We start from the raw sequence: 15,173 nt of genomic DNA, 5'->3' as shown, positions 1-15,173 counted from the left end.
CTCTTATGCATGTCACAGTCTGCTTAAATGAGGAATGCTATGATGGGTTTTGCTTTTTGGTCACTGCAGATGTGTGACTCCAAAGCAGTTATTTTCAATTGAATTCTTTCTTTAGTTCTGCAGTGCTAGTTACGTTTTAGAGCATTGTGATTCATCAGCATTCTTGGCTTTGGTTGTTGTTACTGACATCTCCAAGATGAAGCTGTAGTGCTATGGTTCTACAGTACCCTTGCTACAGCTTCCTCCTCGATATCACAACTGGCCATTTGGCAGCCAAAGGGAGTTAAATTAAAGGCGAGGTAAACAAGATCAAACTAGAGTGCTGAAGAAGCAACATCATCCATAATGAAGCTTGAGGAGCCTTGAAATGCTACAAAAATAAGTTTGTAACAGTGATTCCTGAAGGAAACTTTGACAGGTTCCTTCTACTCCCGTAGAACCCATTTTAGTATTCAATATATATTATATCCCATGTTAAAGCTCTTTTTTTGGTGACAGTCTTTCTGAGCAATGCTTCAGAAGTAACACTTGCTGATGCTGTTGGTTTTCAGCATTTGAAACAAAAAAGCAATTTTCAAGACTAAATCATGGGCAATGAAACAAAAGCATGCTTGTGATTTCTGTGTTTGGTAGGTGCTTTTAGGTTGTGTAACCTTACTAATTTTACACCCATTTTTAGGTATTTTTTTAAATAAATGTATAGGAATGAAAATGTATTAGCTCAGGTCTTTCTTCAGTCTTATTTGATCAATTCACAGGCACAACCATTTGGTTTATAAGCCATATTCCTATTTTTTTTTTAATGATCCTTGGTATATTGTGTTGTTTCAGGTTTTTGCAAGGATGAGTGCTCTACATCCCATCCTATCCCATCCCATCCCATCCCATCCCATCCCATCCCATCCCATCCCATCCTATCCCATCCCACTAGCTTATTGAATAAGACAGTGTTCTTGCCTCTTGCTTGTTGAAAATAATAGCCTCACCCTTCAGTGCAGATTGTTTTATGTCACTTTAATTCATTTAATGTAATTTTTAATAATTTATGGTTACTGAGCTATTACATTAAAAAGTGATTACCTCAAACGACATTGCTCTGTAAAACTGTTTAGAGTTCAGTGGAGGAATCCACATATTATTATCACTCCAGTTTTAGTTGAATAATGTAATAATTATTTGAATTAAATGGTTTATTAGGTAGCAAAATACATCATATTAAATCACAACAAATAATCCAGCCTGTGGACTGCAAGTCGGTTAAACTCCTAGGAAATAAGTATGTCTCTTGTGCCATAATGCCTCTCTGTATGGAAGAAGCTAGTACGAACAACAGAATTCAGTTGTCTCCGAGAACAAATGTGTAAGACTGTATTCCTTCTCCTTTGAACTAAATATAGAATGATAGATGTAATAAAACCTAAGTATCAGACTTCCCTGATTTAAACACTATTTCCATTGACTCGATAGTCTATAATGGAAAGTAAGTCAGGGCAAAATTATTTTTAATGAGTTTTAATAAATGATCATTATTCAGTAATCTTGAAAATAGATCAAGCCTGTTCCAATAATCTGAACAGCTGCAGAAGACAGCTATGAACCATTGGTCACAGTCATGGCCACAACATCCAGTAACTCAATTAGAGGAAGGACTTTCCAGCCTCTTTCAAGGGTATGAAATAAACGGAAAAAAACATAGTGCTACTTTCAGGAGTCTTCCTCAATTTCAAACATTTTGTAGGCAATCTAGTCAAAGAAGGCTTCAGGCTCTCCTAGCTAAAACTGATTCACCAAGTGAGAAATGCATAGGATTTTTGTTTGGTTATTTAACAATATTAGACCATACATAAGAAACAAATTTCTTTTTCTCTATTTGGGTAACTGCTAAATTCATACCAGAAAAGTCCATTTTGGTCAGCTGCCTGTTGAATTGAATTTTACTACCTATTTAACTATGGATTTGGGGGTTTTCTATTATCAAATCTTACTGGTTTTATTTTTATTATATAATTTTATATTATTTTGAGTTTTCTAGTACTTCTATTATTGATTTGTTATCCCCAAAACCCCATTTGAAAAGAGTAGGCTAAGAAATAAACATAAAATTAATGCCTCCCTTCAAAATTTGAGAGTCTTCCTACAAGGTGTAGGTTTTCTTTGAAAGATAATCTTGGAATGCTTCAGTTCATTTGTCTGTTTTTTTTTTTTTGACTCAGCTTATTTTTTAAGGCTTGATATATGGAAAACAAATTGGGCTGTTGTTATGGTTGCTTACCTCCTTCTGGCAGTTGCAATGGTTAGCTGCCCTTATGATTCATAATGGTTTCCCATCTGCTGCTTGCTTCTGTTCAAGATGCCATGCATTTTTAATCTTTAAATTGTTAGGTCTGGGCAAGTTTGGGGATACATAGCTCCCTCAGTGAGTCTCTAAAGAGAATTCTCCTACTGCCATTTCTTCCAGATGGAGGTTGCTGTTCTGTGAAAATGAGTGTCTATGGTGCCTTTATTATTATGTACACCCCCTCGTTATTATGTACACTAAAACTCTTTTACAGGAGGAAAATTTAAATTCTATTGTCAGTACTGACACACCGTGGATCCATTTCTGTCTTCAAGAAGTGTATTTGCAGAGTGGACAGCATCTCTTCCACATGTTCGATTAGTTACCTTTAACACTTTCTAAAAATAATAAACTGGCATCAAAACTGAAAGTACCACAAGTAGATATGTTACCCTGACAAAGTAGAATGTTCATGTCATTTTTTTAGTCCATGCTTGAATATACATACATGTCTTAAATCTCTCTATTTTGGGGTGCTCAGTCTAAGCCATTTAAAGAAAAACTGATTTACAAAGTAAATACACACACACTGTCTTAGTTCATTCCACAAAGACATAAATAACTCCCAAGGAATCACAACAACCTTTCAAATCTTTGCAGAGAATCACCTTAAATCATGTACAAAAGGCTTCAAAGTGCCTTCATAGGTGAATGGAAGTGATAATTTAATTCAAGGGAAAAAAGCAAAAGCTGCAAACCCAGTTCACGTCTCAATTAAGTAGTTAATATTGGAAATGAGCTATGCCACCATAGGTTACTGCAGCTAAGGAATGACTATTAAATATTTGTGCCTAAAATTTGCTTCTAGGTTTGTTTGATTGCTGTACCTACAGAACAAACTCAAGTTTGCTTGGCTCAGTTCTGATCTCTGTTTCATGCTAGTTTTCCTGAGGTCATGGAATCACAGAATCATTTTGGTTGGAAGAGATGGTCAAGATTATCAAGTCCAACCATAACCTAACTCTGGCACTAAACCATGTCCCTAGGAACCCTAAGGTCCCTTAGAACCATCTATATGTCTTTTAAATACCTCCAGGCATGGTAACTCAACCACATCCCTGGGCAGCCTGTTCCAATGCCTGACAAGCCTTTCCAGGAAGAAATTTTTCCTAATATCCAATCTAAATCTCCTCTGGTGCAACTTGAGGCCATTTCCTCTTGTCCTATGGCTTGTTACTTGGTAGAAGAGACTAACACCTTCCGTGATACAAGCTCCTTTCAGGTAGTTGTAGACAGTGATTGATAAGGTCTCCCCTCAGCCTCCTTTCTCCAGGCTAAACAGCCCCAGTTCCCTCGGCTGTTTCTCATAAGACTTGTGCTCCAAACCCTTCAACAGCTTCACTACTCTATGAACTCTCTCCAGCACCACAATGTCTTTCCTTTAGTGAGGGGCCCAAAACTGAACACAGGATTCAGGGTGCCGCCTCACCAGGGCCATGTACAGTGGCACAATCACTTCCCTAGTCCTGCTGGCCGCACTATTCTTCATGCATGCCAGGATGCTCATCACAGAATTATTTGAGTTTATGTGATTTAGTCCAGTAAGCATTGTGGTTTTCTTCTCCTATGAGAGCCAACAGGTATCAATAACGAAGAGCCTAGACATCTTACTCAGGTAGTTCAGTACCTCAAGATGCAGCTTTAGTGGCTGAAGGCTTTGCAGTGTAAGTTGGGTGAGTTCTCTTTTTGGCTAATGACTTGAACAGTGGCTGTGATGGAAGCCCATTCACTATGTGGTATGTGCACACAAAGTGTGCAGCAGACTCACTGTAGCAAGTTGCCTGAAGGGCCCAGAGGGCTGGACTGGGCCCTTGTCTATGCTGCTACAGCTTCACCATATTGGTGGACATGTGGAAGCGTAACTCCCAGCCACCAGTGGTAGCTTACTCATGGAAATCATCTCCATTCCTTGCAGCATCTCTTCTGAAAATATCTTCATCAGCTTTCATAAGCTTGTATAAGTAGTTTTACTGTTTAAATTTTTGGTGTTGAAGTTATAATTAATTTTAATCAAGACTATCAAGTAGATAGCTTTGAGCTGTACTTAGCGTCTTCTCATCCTGACAGGAGAAGCATGAAGTACAATTCAGGTTCTCTGTCCATATTTTGTCTGCAGTCAAGGGTTTCTAGATCATTCAACAGCTAGAGGTGAGCAGGAGGATGCCTCTTCAGATATCTATCTTTCTTTACCTTTTCATGGGGATTGGGACTAGAGAAGAGGAAAGGGAGGGGCAGTGTTTCTACTTTCAGTGCTGCTTTAGCCTAGTTTGACATGTATTAGTTGCAGCCACCAGGGTGACTCAAGGGAGAGTTAGAAGGATTTGAGGGCCTTTGGAAGTATTTAAGCAGTCTTTGGATTCTTTAATATTTTCTTCTATGGCTCAAAAAATGCATGCTCTGGGCAAATTCTACCATTCTGAAAGCCTAAATCCATGCCACATGTCAGAGGATAGAAAGCTTTTAAACATGTGCATGGATTTGCTATGGTTTTCTTTTAAAATACTTTCACAGAGTAACAACTTAATCTTCATAGCCAAGCCACCCATGAAATCTGAATGTGTCCCTACCTCTGCCCTACTTGTACTGCAAAATGAATGGTCAGTAAAAAGCATAGAAATATTTTGACAATATTTTTCTGCAAAAAAGAGGTCTTGGCATATTGCCTCAACCTCCTAATATGAACTCTTCCATACAAGTTTCTGTCTGCTTCTAAAATATTTTTGTGATCTTCCTGATACTAGTAGTAAACCAGAGTTGACAGTCTACTTAAGAACTCAGCTTAAAAAATTGTTAGTTTATTAGATGTCTGTCTATGTTTAAAAACTAATTAAGAAAAAGAATAATCACTTTTGAAACTTCCAAGTTTGATGACTTAGAGCAGATCCTCAGCTCATTGTAATGCAATTGATCTCAGTACAGTCAAGGATCTGCATTCTTCATTCAATCAATTTTTTTGCCAGCCCATTTCTTAATTCATATTATAAAATTCTGCAGGTTCTAAATAACAGCTTTATTTTCTCTTGTCTGTAATCTGAATAAGATGAAGAGCCTGTGTGTTTCCTTGGTGATGGCATATGGGGCATACTGCACCGTGATAGCAAGCACCCTTTTAAAAACAGCTTCATTATGCTCCCGTCATGTACTGGCAAGGGCTGGAGCCGAGATAGTGGGTGAGATGGATCATTGAGCTGATCAGATATGGCAGTTCCTGTGTTTTCTGCATTCTCAAGGACGACAAGATTTTTAACCAAGCATAAACATTTTACAGTTGCCTCATAGAAATATGTTTTATTTGTCTAGGGGTTAGGGAAGAAGGTATGTTTCCCAAAGGTTGTGGGAAAAGTCTTTAACATGGATGCATATGATGGTGATAGATTTATATTTAGCTGACACAGACAGTTCATTGAGGACCAGAGCTCAGAATCCTTTATTACTTTGTAAGAATAAGCAAGTATAAGTGTTGCTTCTGTTTTTTGCAGGGGATGCCATTTAAGAGAGGAATGAGCTGCTTAGGATTTTTTCCTCAGCAGTATAAAAACTGTTTCTATTTATTTCTACTTAAGGATGGGGGGTACCTGAAAATGGCAAAGACAGATGTAGTATCTTATATGGACAGGTAAATCTGTGACAAATAAAAATGCTCATGTTCTTGATTTTTTTTAAAAAGAAATATGCACAACATATTTGAGGCGAGCACATTTAATTAGAAGAATTGCTGGAAGAAAGTGTTTTACTTTGGTATTCCTAAGAAATTATAACTGAAGGATAAATTAAATTGCGACATCTAACACAGAGACAAGTGCCTAAAACCTGATGAATATCAGGTGAAATAAGGTACCTAACTCCATTAGACCCTTTCATAAATCTGCACAATCACCGATAAAATTTTTAACAGCTTAACTATTCCTTGCAAATTTGGCTTTCTGGCTCAGAAAAATACCCCAGTTAGGGGTAACCCCATAGCACATACTTAAAGCACGCTCCTCAGGACAGTGATGTGCTTAGTCATGTGTTTCCATTTACCAGCCTTAAAGAGAACCTGTGACGACATTTTCAGTAAGAAAATTTTTATTTTTATGTCAGAAAGGTTTGTGAGCCTCAGTGAACTAGTGCTAAGGAAACATGCATAAGGAAACGTAGAGATGGTGTGATTATTTTTCTCTAATACTGTTTTGGAGTATTCTTACAAAACTCATTGCTCTAGCTGTGATCTCTTTTCCCCAGAAAGAAGCTCCCTGTAAAAGGAGAAGGCAGAAACAAGAGTCTGTTGATGGATTAAACTATAAATAAAAGTGATACCAACACTTTTAACAAAAAGCCTGTTAACTGCCCTTTAAATCTGATCTTGTAGATTCAGAAATTCAAAGAGTATTCAGACCTAGGGGACACGCACAAATGAAACAGCTGTGGCAGAACCATGATGCAGGTTGGCATGATCAGGAGGTGAGGCTGAGAGAGGAGGAAGAGGAAGATAAAGAGAGAAAGAAGAAAAGGAAGAGGAAGAGATCCCTCCACCAGCCTGTGGAAGGGACTACACATACCACCAAGGACATCTCTGACAACTTCTGCTGAAAAGCTGTAACATTGATGGTAAAAGCAGATTTGTTTTTCAGATGCACATCGATTTGAATGTCTTACATAATGTGCCTACACTCTATGTTTTCTAAATTATTCTGAAAGGAAAGTGTTTGACTTCCTCTGGTTTCCAGTGATGTTCTCATCCCTCATGGCTGTTTGAAGTGCTTGATTGAGATAATATGGTGTGCTTACAGATGTGGTATATTCATTCATCAGTGTGCATGCATTTAAAGTCAACTTGTGTGCATGCTAGTGTGTATAAATATATGCAAAGATATCCAAAATAATATCAATATATTTATATAAAATTAGACCACTCCATTTTCCCAAGGACAAATGTCTCATTTTTGACATATTTTGCTGAAGTACCTCAGTTGTGACATGGTGTTAGCCTTCTTGTCACTGTTGCTTATCATCTTTTGCACTAGGTCTGCCTCCCAGCTAAACTGGAAGAAAGTAGTGAGTATGTGGTACCATATGACCTAGATGTTTGTGGGTTGACATTTTCTATGTGCTACTTTATTTCCGAATCTCTTGAAAGTTGTTCCAACTTCTGAATTTCACTGTTGTCACCACTTCTGTTCTGTCAATTACAATTCATTGAATATGTCTGTGTGTGATCACATATTAATATTTTGTAGAGGATGTTGTTTCCCTATCCCTGCTGACTGTAGTACCCTTGGTGGCCTTGTGCACAGATTTACATAGGCAGAAGTCTTTTGCCTTCTTCCCAGCTACATACCAGGCTTTCCCTGGAAGTCTGTTGGAGTAGTAGAAGATACCTTTGGCAAAAGCAACTGTGTGCTGTCCAGGGATCCATGCCATGCTGCATGGTGCCTTTGCTTTGTCCAGCAAAAAGGAGTCTGGTCAGGGACTGGTGATACACATACGTGCCTTAAGTCAGTCTTGCAGGGACACGTTGTTTGTTTTTTTTTTAATACTTCACAGTGTTTCTGTTACAAAATAGAAACAATTCAGAAAAACTGTCAGTGAGATGAAATTATGACTGACCCCTAGAAAGTTCTCCATTGACTTCCATATTGTGCCATCTTATATCTAGTTACCACTAGGTAAGAATTCTTCTCTTTACCTACTTTTTTGGTGTAAGTGTCTACATTTCCATGAAGTGACTTCTACTTAAAGATGCCTTTTTAGCTTTCTCAGTAGTAAAGGCTCCAAACACTGTCTTAGATGCCTTCAAAAGCCCCAGACTCCACTATTGTTGCAAAATTTTTCCTGCAATACAAGTGTCACTACAGGAACTGTATGTGAATCCTTAATACCTAATTGAGATGTTATTAATATTTAAATAAGTTCCCACATCTCTTCATTCCATTTTAATTAAAAGCAATAAGGATATTGATTAAAATACCATAATCCATTTTTTTTTTAATATTAGACTGTAGATGACGACTGTCACAATGAAGTCTTTAGAGTAGATCATTGTTTTTGCAAATAAAGTGAGCTATGTGTTGATACCAAACTTGGAATTAGTTGGTTGTGCATGTAAAACATTCTTTTTATTATTCAATCAAAGGTGTCCTATTTCTGGGTTGGTTTTATTACTCTGAAATAATGAAGCCATGTGATTTTTTTTAAATCTGCATTTCTTTCACCCTTGACAAAATTTCTAAATATGGTGAAAAAATCTCTCTGTTCCTCATAGGGAGAAATACAAGGGAAAGAGACATAATTTGGCAGCTTTTTCAGTGAGAGAGAAAATTGTCATTAAACAGTAAATTCTGATCTTGCATGTGGGAAGTCATGGACAAGATCTGGGATATGGGAAATTCTCAGCATGTGCTTGGTGACAGCGAGGCAATTTGCCTACTTGTTCCTCCTCCGGCAGGGGGATTGGACTAGATGATCTTTCAAGGTCCCTTCCAATCCCTAACATTCTGTCATTCTGTGTGTTTCAAATCCATACTTGCTTTGAATAAATTACATTAGCTGTAGACATGAAAACAGAACAATTTATTCTGATTTGTGATGAAAGGTGGTCACTTCAGGTTCCCTGTCACAGTAGGGACTTGTCTGATAGGATCATTGCTAATAGGTCTCACTTTCATGAAACAAGGGAGCCAACAAAATAATTTTTTATCATAAACAGAATATTCAGTCAGCTATGTTTTTAATTGCAGGTTTTTATGTGGTTTTGTTCATATTAATGCAATTCTGTATTTCACTGGAATTACAGTTTGTTGGGGTTTGCACTGTTGTAGAATCTCAAGGGCACAAAGGCTGTTAGTACGTGTTGAGTAGTTTTTCTTGATTATTTCTATACCAGTGTTGGGAACAGATCCTGTTTCTAGTTAGCAAATGGGCAATGCACTCAGAGAAACCTTTCCAAATTATTTTATGGAATATCATTGTGATTCCAAGGCAGCACAATTACATTTTTGCATAATAAGAAACCCCAAACAGATAATGAGAGAGATATTGCTCTCCTTGCCTCCTGCTCCAGGTCATGAAACTGGTGGCTCTGTAGGAAATTTATGTGAACTCTTCTGATGTCTCTTCTGTTTTGAAGTGCACAGAATCACCTTTGAACTTTTTTTTTCCCCCTTCCTATCTCCTCTCACCTGCCACTACTCATCACAGTATCAGAACCAGAGGCTCCACTTGAATCTTACTTTGGGAGGGTATCACCTGTCCCTTCAATTTGCTCCTCTCTTGCCTAGTTTGAAAGCTCTTACCATTCTCTTCTCTTGTAACTGTGCAATGCCTAATAGCATGCTCTTGTGGTATCTTACTTAACAAAACTTCTCTATCTCCCACATGAGTCTCAGGTTATATTTTTCCTCTTTGGTTTCCTTTCCTTTATCTCCAAAACCCCTGTGCTACACAGACATCCCCTGCATCTCTCTCCTCGAGTCTTTCTTGTCTGCCTTCTGCCCTTTCTCTACCTTAGAAGCAGCACAAAGCAAGGCTCCTAATGAGCTACTTCTTGATCAATTTAAGGTGCATGCCTCTAGCTTATTCTTCTTGATTTCACTGCTGCCTTTGACAAAGATAATCACGCTCACCTCCTCTGCTTTCTCTTTTCTCCTGCCTTTTGTGATTATATCATATCCTGATGATGTGTTGTTGACTGGTCACCTACAAATCTGGAGCAGCAAGTAGTCCAAAGGACAAATAGTTCTGACAATTGCAAGTAAAAAACTGTTTCTACAATCTGTTAAGAGAATACTTAAAACCCTTTTCTGTTCATCTGAAGTTCTGTTTGCAAATGCTTCTGAATCAAAAATAATTATGAAAGATATTCTGATACTTTTACCATTAATAGTACAATAGCTCCAGATTGCTCCAGTAAGAATTTGCATTGAAATCAATGGGATTATTCCTGCAGTAAACAATGGGAAATATTGGAATAGGATCAAAATAAAAATTCTATGAACATTTGACTATTGCCTAATCAGAAGTTTCACATTAGGGACTGCAGGAACCTTTTTGTTGTTCAGAACCACAAATACTGGAAGCAGCATGACTGGGTAACGCTGATTCTTCTTTTCCTTCTTTGGGTTGTAAGAAACGGATACTGTCTTTTTTTATTTTAAATAGTTAACTCTTCCAGATAGGGAATTTATCTCACTTAATATTCATAAAATTTCATTCAAGTGTAGAGTTCTGTATTAGTAATCAGTGATTATCATTAAGAAGTTCATTATGTGCAGGCAAAGTACAATTTGGTATACCATTTTCATAGAGTGTACGATAGGGGTATTTATCACCATTCAAAAGCTATCACCTCTGTGGCTGAATTAATGGGAAGCTTGCAGTGCTGAAAGTAACGGAAAACAAACAGGTAGAGTAGATATTAAGGTTATAATAATATTTTGGGGATTTACATTGTTTAAAATGAAAGCATGACTTCAAATGCCTGTAGAAATAATACAATTACCTACCTCTTAAAATTTATAGAATCAAGAATTCTCTAGGATCCACTGATTATTAAGCCTAGGTAACATATGTGTCTGAAAGATGTGACACTCATACCATCTGAAGTGTGTATCATAACCCTCTAATTTAATATAATGTTCACACAAGATAGAACTTGCAGCATATCTAATTTAGAGTAGACTGCAAGACCAGGAAAGCCCAAAGTACACTTATTTGTACATTGCCTTTTATGTGAAATTCAGAGTCAGTCTTCCTTCAAGGTTTAATCTAATCTTTTTATCTACTGATAGTACCTTCCAACTTCATGTACTCTGCAAGTTTTAGAAGTCCACTGCTATGTTTTGTGCCAATGTTGTTAATTAAAATAGTAGATTAAACCGATCTTGAGATCCTCTTTGAGGAACTCCATGGATAATCTTCCATAGCTCCTATGAAAATAAATGTTAAATTTGTGTTTTGTTTTTGCTTTTGTTTTTGTTTTTTAATAGATTATTTAGCCACCTTACACTTCCTGTCTTTCTGTTCCCTATCATTTTGCAGTATGGCACTATGATGAATGGTTTTTTGAAGACTAAATATATTTAATTTAGGGCTTTGCATTTTCTGGAAAATCTCTTATTTAAGACTCTGTTTTTACACCCATAGAACAGGTCCAGGACACACAACTGCACAGTTAGGGTCTTTTATTTCTTACACTTTTTGTCCACCAAACCAGCGTCTTCTTTTTCTTCCTCAACCTTATGAATTCTACAAAGAATTTAGTAATAAATTGTTTTGGTTTTAAAATTCCATGTATTTTACCTGAGCCCAACATATTTTGGCTAACATTATTGCTGGCAGAAATTACACATTTACCTATAAATTAACCTGGTGACTGTCACTGTGGAATACTGCACAGAGTCACTGAACAACATAAATAAATGTATTCTTACAAATAGGAAAGGGGATATTTGTGCTTTGCTAATGGAAAACTGAGGCATAAAACCATTAAAAGCTATTTGTTAATACAGAAATTGTTCCAAAGCTCTTTTAAGAGTGTGGTTATCTCAGCAAGAATGATCCTAAGTGTACAAATAAAATCATTCAATGTTGCTGACTTTTCAAGCCTTGAATGTTGAAGACTTACAGTGTTGTACACTGTAGCTTAGGAATTAGGAGGGTTACCAAACATATTCTTAAATACAGTTTGCAAAATAAATTGTTTGTAGAAATTTCAAAAGGATAAAAATATATACAAAACCTGACGGGTATTTCGTAACAAATCATTTGCTTGGCTAACCTTGAGAACAAATCCTGTTTTAACAAATCCTGAATTAAGACTCACAGCTGTTTGGTTTTGCCATTTCTTATAAAGTTGCCAACATGAAGATGATATTTTGACCATTGCTAGGAGCTGGTATACGACTGCTGCTAATTTTCCACAGATAAGAGATTTCACAAGGTAATAATTTACAGTAATTTCCAACTGATTTATTGAAAATCTTCAGTGGTTTTGAGCTCATCTAAATCACTGTGTCTTTATTCTTTTTCAAGTTTCTATCCCACCTACATTTATCACCCCCTTCTCTCTTTGAAGTCAGGAAATTGGGAAAACTTAATGAAACTCATAATTTGCAATTTGTGCATACAGTTTCCTGTATGCCCTTTCCCAGCTGTCATTTCATTTGCCTTCTTCATAGCACTATTCCATATCTTAAAATGAAATTAATATATTCCATCTCTTTTTATCAGTTGCGTTTTTTCTTCTTCTAATATAATTTCTTCTTCTCTGTCTCCTTTTAGTCGATGAAATTTCAAGTCTTCACTAATGTACTTTTTTCTCTGGGTATCTGATAAAGTTCTCCTTGGCCTTGGCACTTGTGGGCTCCCTTATAATCATCTGTCATTCAGAATACCATGCCATGGGTTTTTATTTCTTTAGTCTTTATTTTTATTTCTCTGATGCTTTATTTGAACTCATACAATTAAGGGTCACTAGAAGTATCTAATTCTTAACAGTCTTTGTGTTTATCTTTATTGCTCTAAACAGGCTTGCAAACTGATTAAGAGTCCCAAAGCAGTATATTGAGATATGGGAAATGCTCAAAACAACTCATTACCATTTGCTGGTTTTTGTTAAATGAAAAGTAATTATGACTTCCATTGTGTCATGCAGGTAGTTATTAATGTTGAGTATGTCTTTGGGAAATAAGATAGTGGATCAGGGCAAAGTATTAAGCTGTCTACATCTACTTGGATACAATAACTATAATAACATCCAAGAGATCTGAATAGTCCATTGGTACAAGTAATTTTTTGTTATTTTTTCACTTCTGATTTTTGGGATATGAGATCATTGTGATTGTATAAATGTAGCAAGTACACCGTTGTGTTTCTTTCCTGTGGAGATTTTGTATAAGCTGTCCTATTCCAAATAATGTAATAATAAACCTTAGTAATGGTGAAAATAATGAAATTTTTAAAATATGCTGATATTTTCCTTTTAGTTTTCCAGAAGATTAATGTTTTCCTGTGGTCTCAAGCTCTCTGAGACTGAAGAATCCTTTGGAATATGTCCTACTTCTCCCATGGGCCCTGACCTCACTTTACCAGGAGAGAGGGACAAGAGGAGACATAGAATGACTGAGGTTCACTCACAAGCCTCTTCCCTTCAGTCTATCATAGAATCAAAGAATAGTTAGGGTTGGAAAGGACATTCAAAGGCCATCTAGTCCAACCTCCACTGCAGTGGCCAGGGACATCTTCAACTAGATCACGTTTCTCAGAGCTTCGTCCACCCTGACCTTGAATGTTTCCAGGGATGGGGCGTTGTCCTGGTTTCACCTGAGACAGAGTTAATTTTCTTCCTAGTAGCTGGTATGGTGCTGTGGTTTTGATTGAGACTGAGAATAATGTTAATAATACACTGATGTGTATATTTTGTGTATATTTTGGGGGAACAAAGCAGGGGTGTGATGTTCGTAGTTATGGCATTTGTCTTCCTAAATAACTGTTATGCACAATGGAGCCCTGCTTTCCTGGAGAAGGTTGAACATATGCCTGTCAGTGGGATGTAGTGAACTAATTCTTTGTTTTTCTTTGCTCATGAGCACGGCTTTTGCTTTACTTATTAAACTGTCTTTACCTCAACCCAGGAGTCTTGCTCACTTTTCTGAAGCAGCTGTGTGGTGCTTAGTTGCTGGCTGGGGTTAAACCACAATAGGCATCTACTACCTCTCTGGGCAACCTGCTCCAGTGTTTCACCACCCTCATAATAAAAAATGTCTTACTTATACCTAGTCTGAATCTACCTTCTTTTCATTTAAATCCATTACCCCTTGTCCTGTCACTCCAGACCATATTAAAAAGTCTGTCCCCATCTTTCTTATAAGTCCCTTCATCTACTGGAAGGTGGTAATAACATCTTCCTGGACCCTTCTCCAGGCTGAACAACACCAACTCTCTCAGCTTGTCCTCATAGGAGAGGTGTTTCAGCCCTCTGATCATTTTTGTGGCCTTCTCTGGGCCCTCTCCAACAGGTCCATGTCTTTCCTGTACTGAGGGCTCCAGAGCTGGACACAGGACTCCAGGTGGGGTCTCACCAGAGCAGAGCAAAAGGGAAGAATCACCTCTCTTGATCTTCTGGCCACACTTCTTCTGATGTAGCCCAGGATATAATTTACTTTCTGGGCTACAAGTGCATGTTGCTGGATCATGTCCAGCTTTTCATCCACCAGTACCCTCAAGTCCTTCTCTGCAGTGCTGCTCTCAATCCCTTCATCCCCCAACCCTGTATTGATGCTAGGGGTTGTCCTGACTCAGGTGCAGGACCTTGCTGAGGGTGCACTCAATCCCACCATCTGTTTCACTGATGAAGATATTAAACAGTACTGGTCCCTGTACGGACCCCTGACAGATAACACTTGTTACTGGTGCCCATGCAAATTTTATGCCGTTGACCACTACCCTCTGGATGTGGCCACCCAGCCAGTTCCTAATCCACTGAACAGTCCATCCATCAAATCCATAGCTCTCCAGTTTAGAGAGGAGGATATTGTGGGGGACCATGTCAAAGGCCATACAGATGTCCAGATAGATGACATACTTAGCCCTTCCTGTGTCCACTCATGTAGCTCCATCATAGAAGATCACTAGGTTGGTAGGCAGGACTTGCCCTTGGTAAAGCCTTGCTGGCTGCTGTCTTGAATCATCTCCCTGTTTTCCATGTGCCTTAGCACAGGTTTGAGGAGGATCTGTTCCATGATCTTCCCAGGCACAGATGTGAGGTGAAGTCCCCGGTGACTGGAAAAAAGGAAACATCACACCCACTTTTAAAATGGAACACCAGGGACTTCACCTGACTGCCATGACTCCTCAG

Source organism: Nesoenas mayeri (assembly GCF_963082525.1).
Source record: "Nesoenas mayeri genome assembly, chromosome: 3".
Classification (NCBI taxonomy): domain Eukaryota; kingdom Metazoa; phylum Chordata; class Aves; order Columbiformes; family Columbidae; genus Nesoenas; species Nesoenas mayeri.
The sequence above is the reverse complement of the archived record's forward strand: the minus strand, read 5'-3'. Positions refer to the sequence as shown.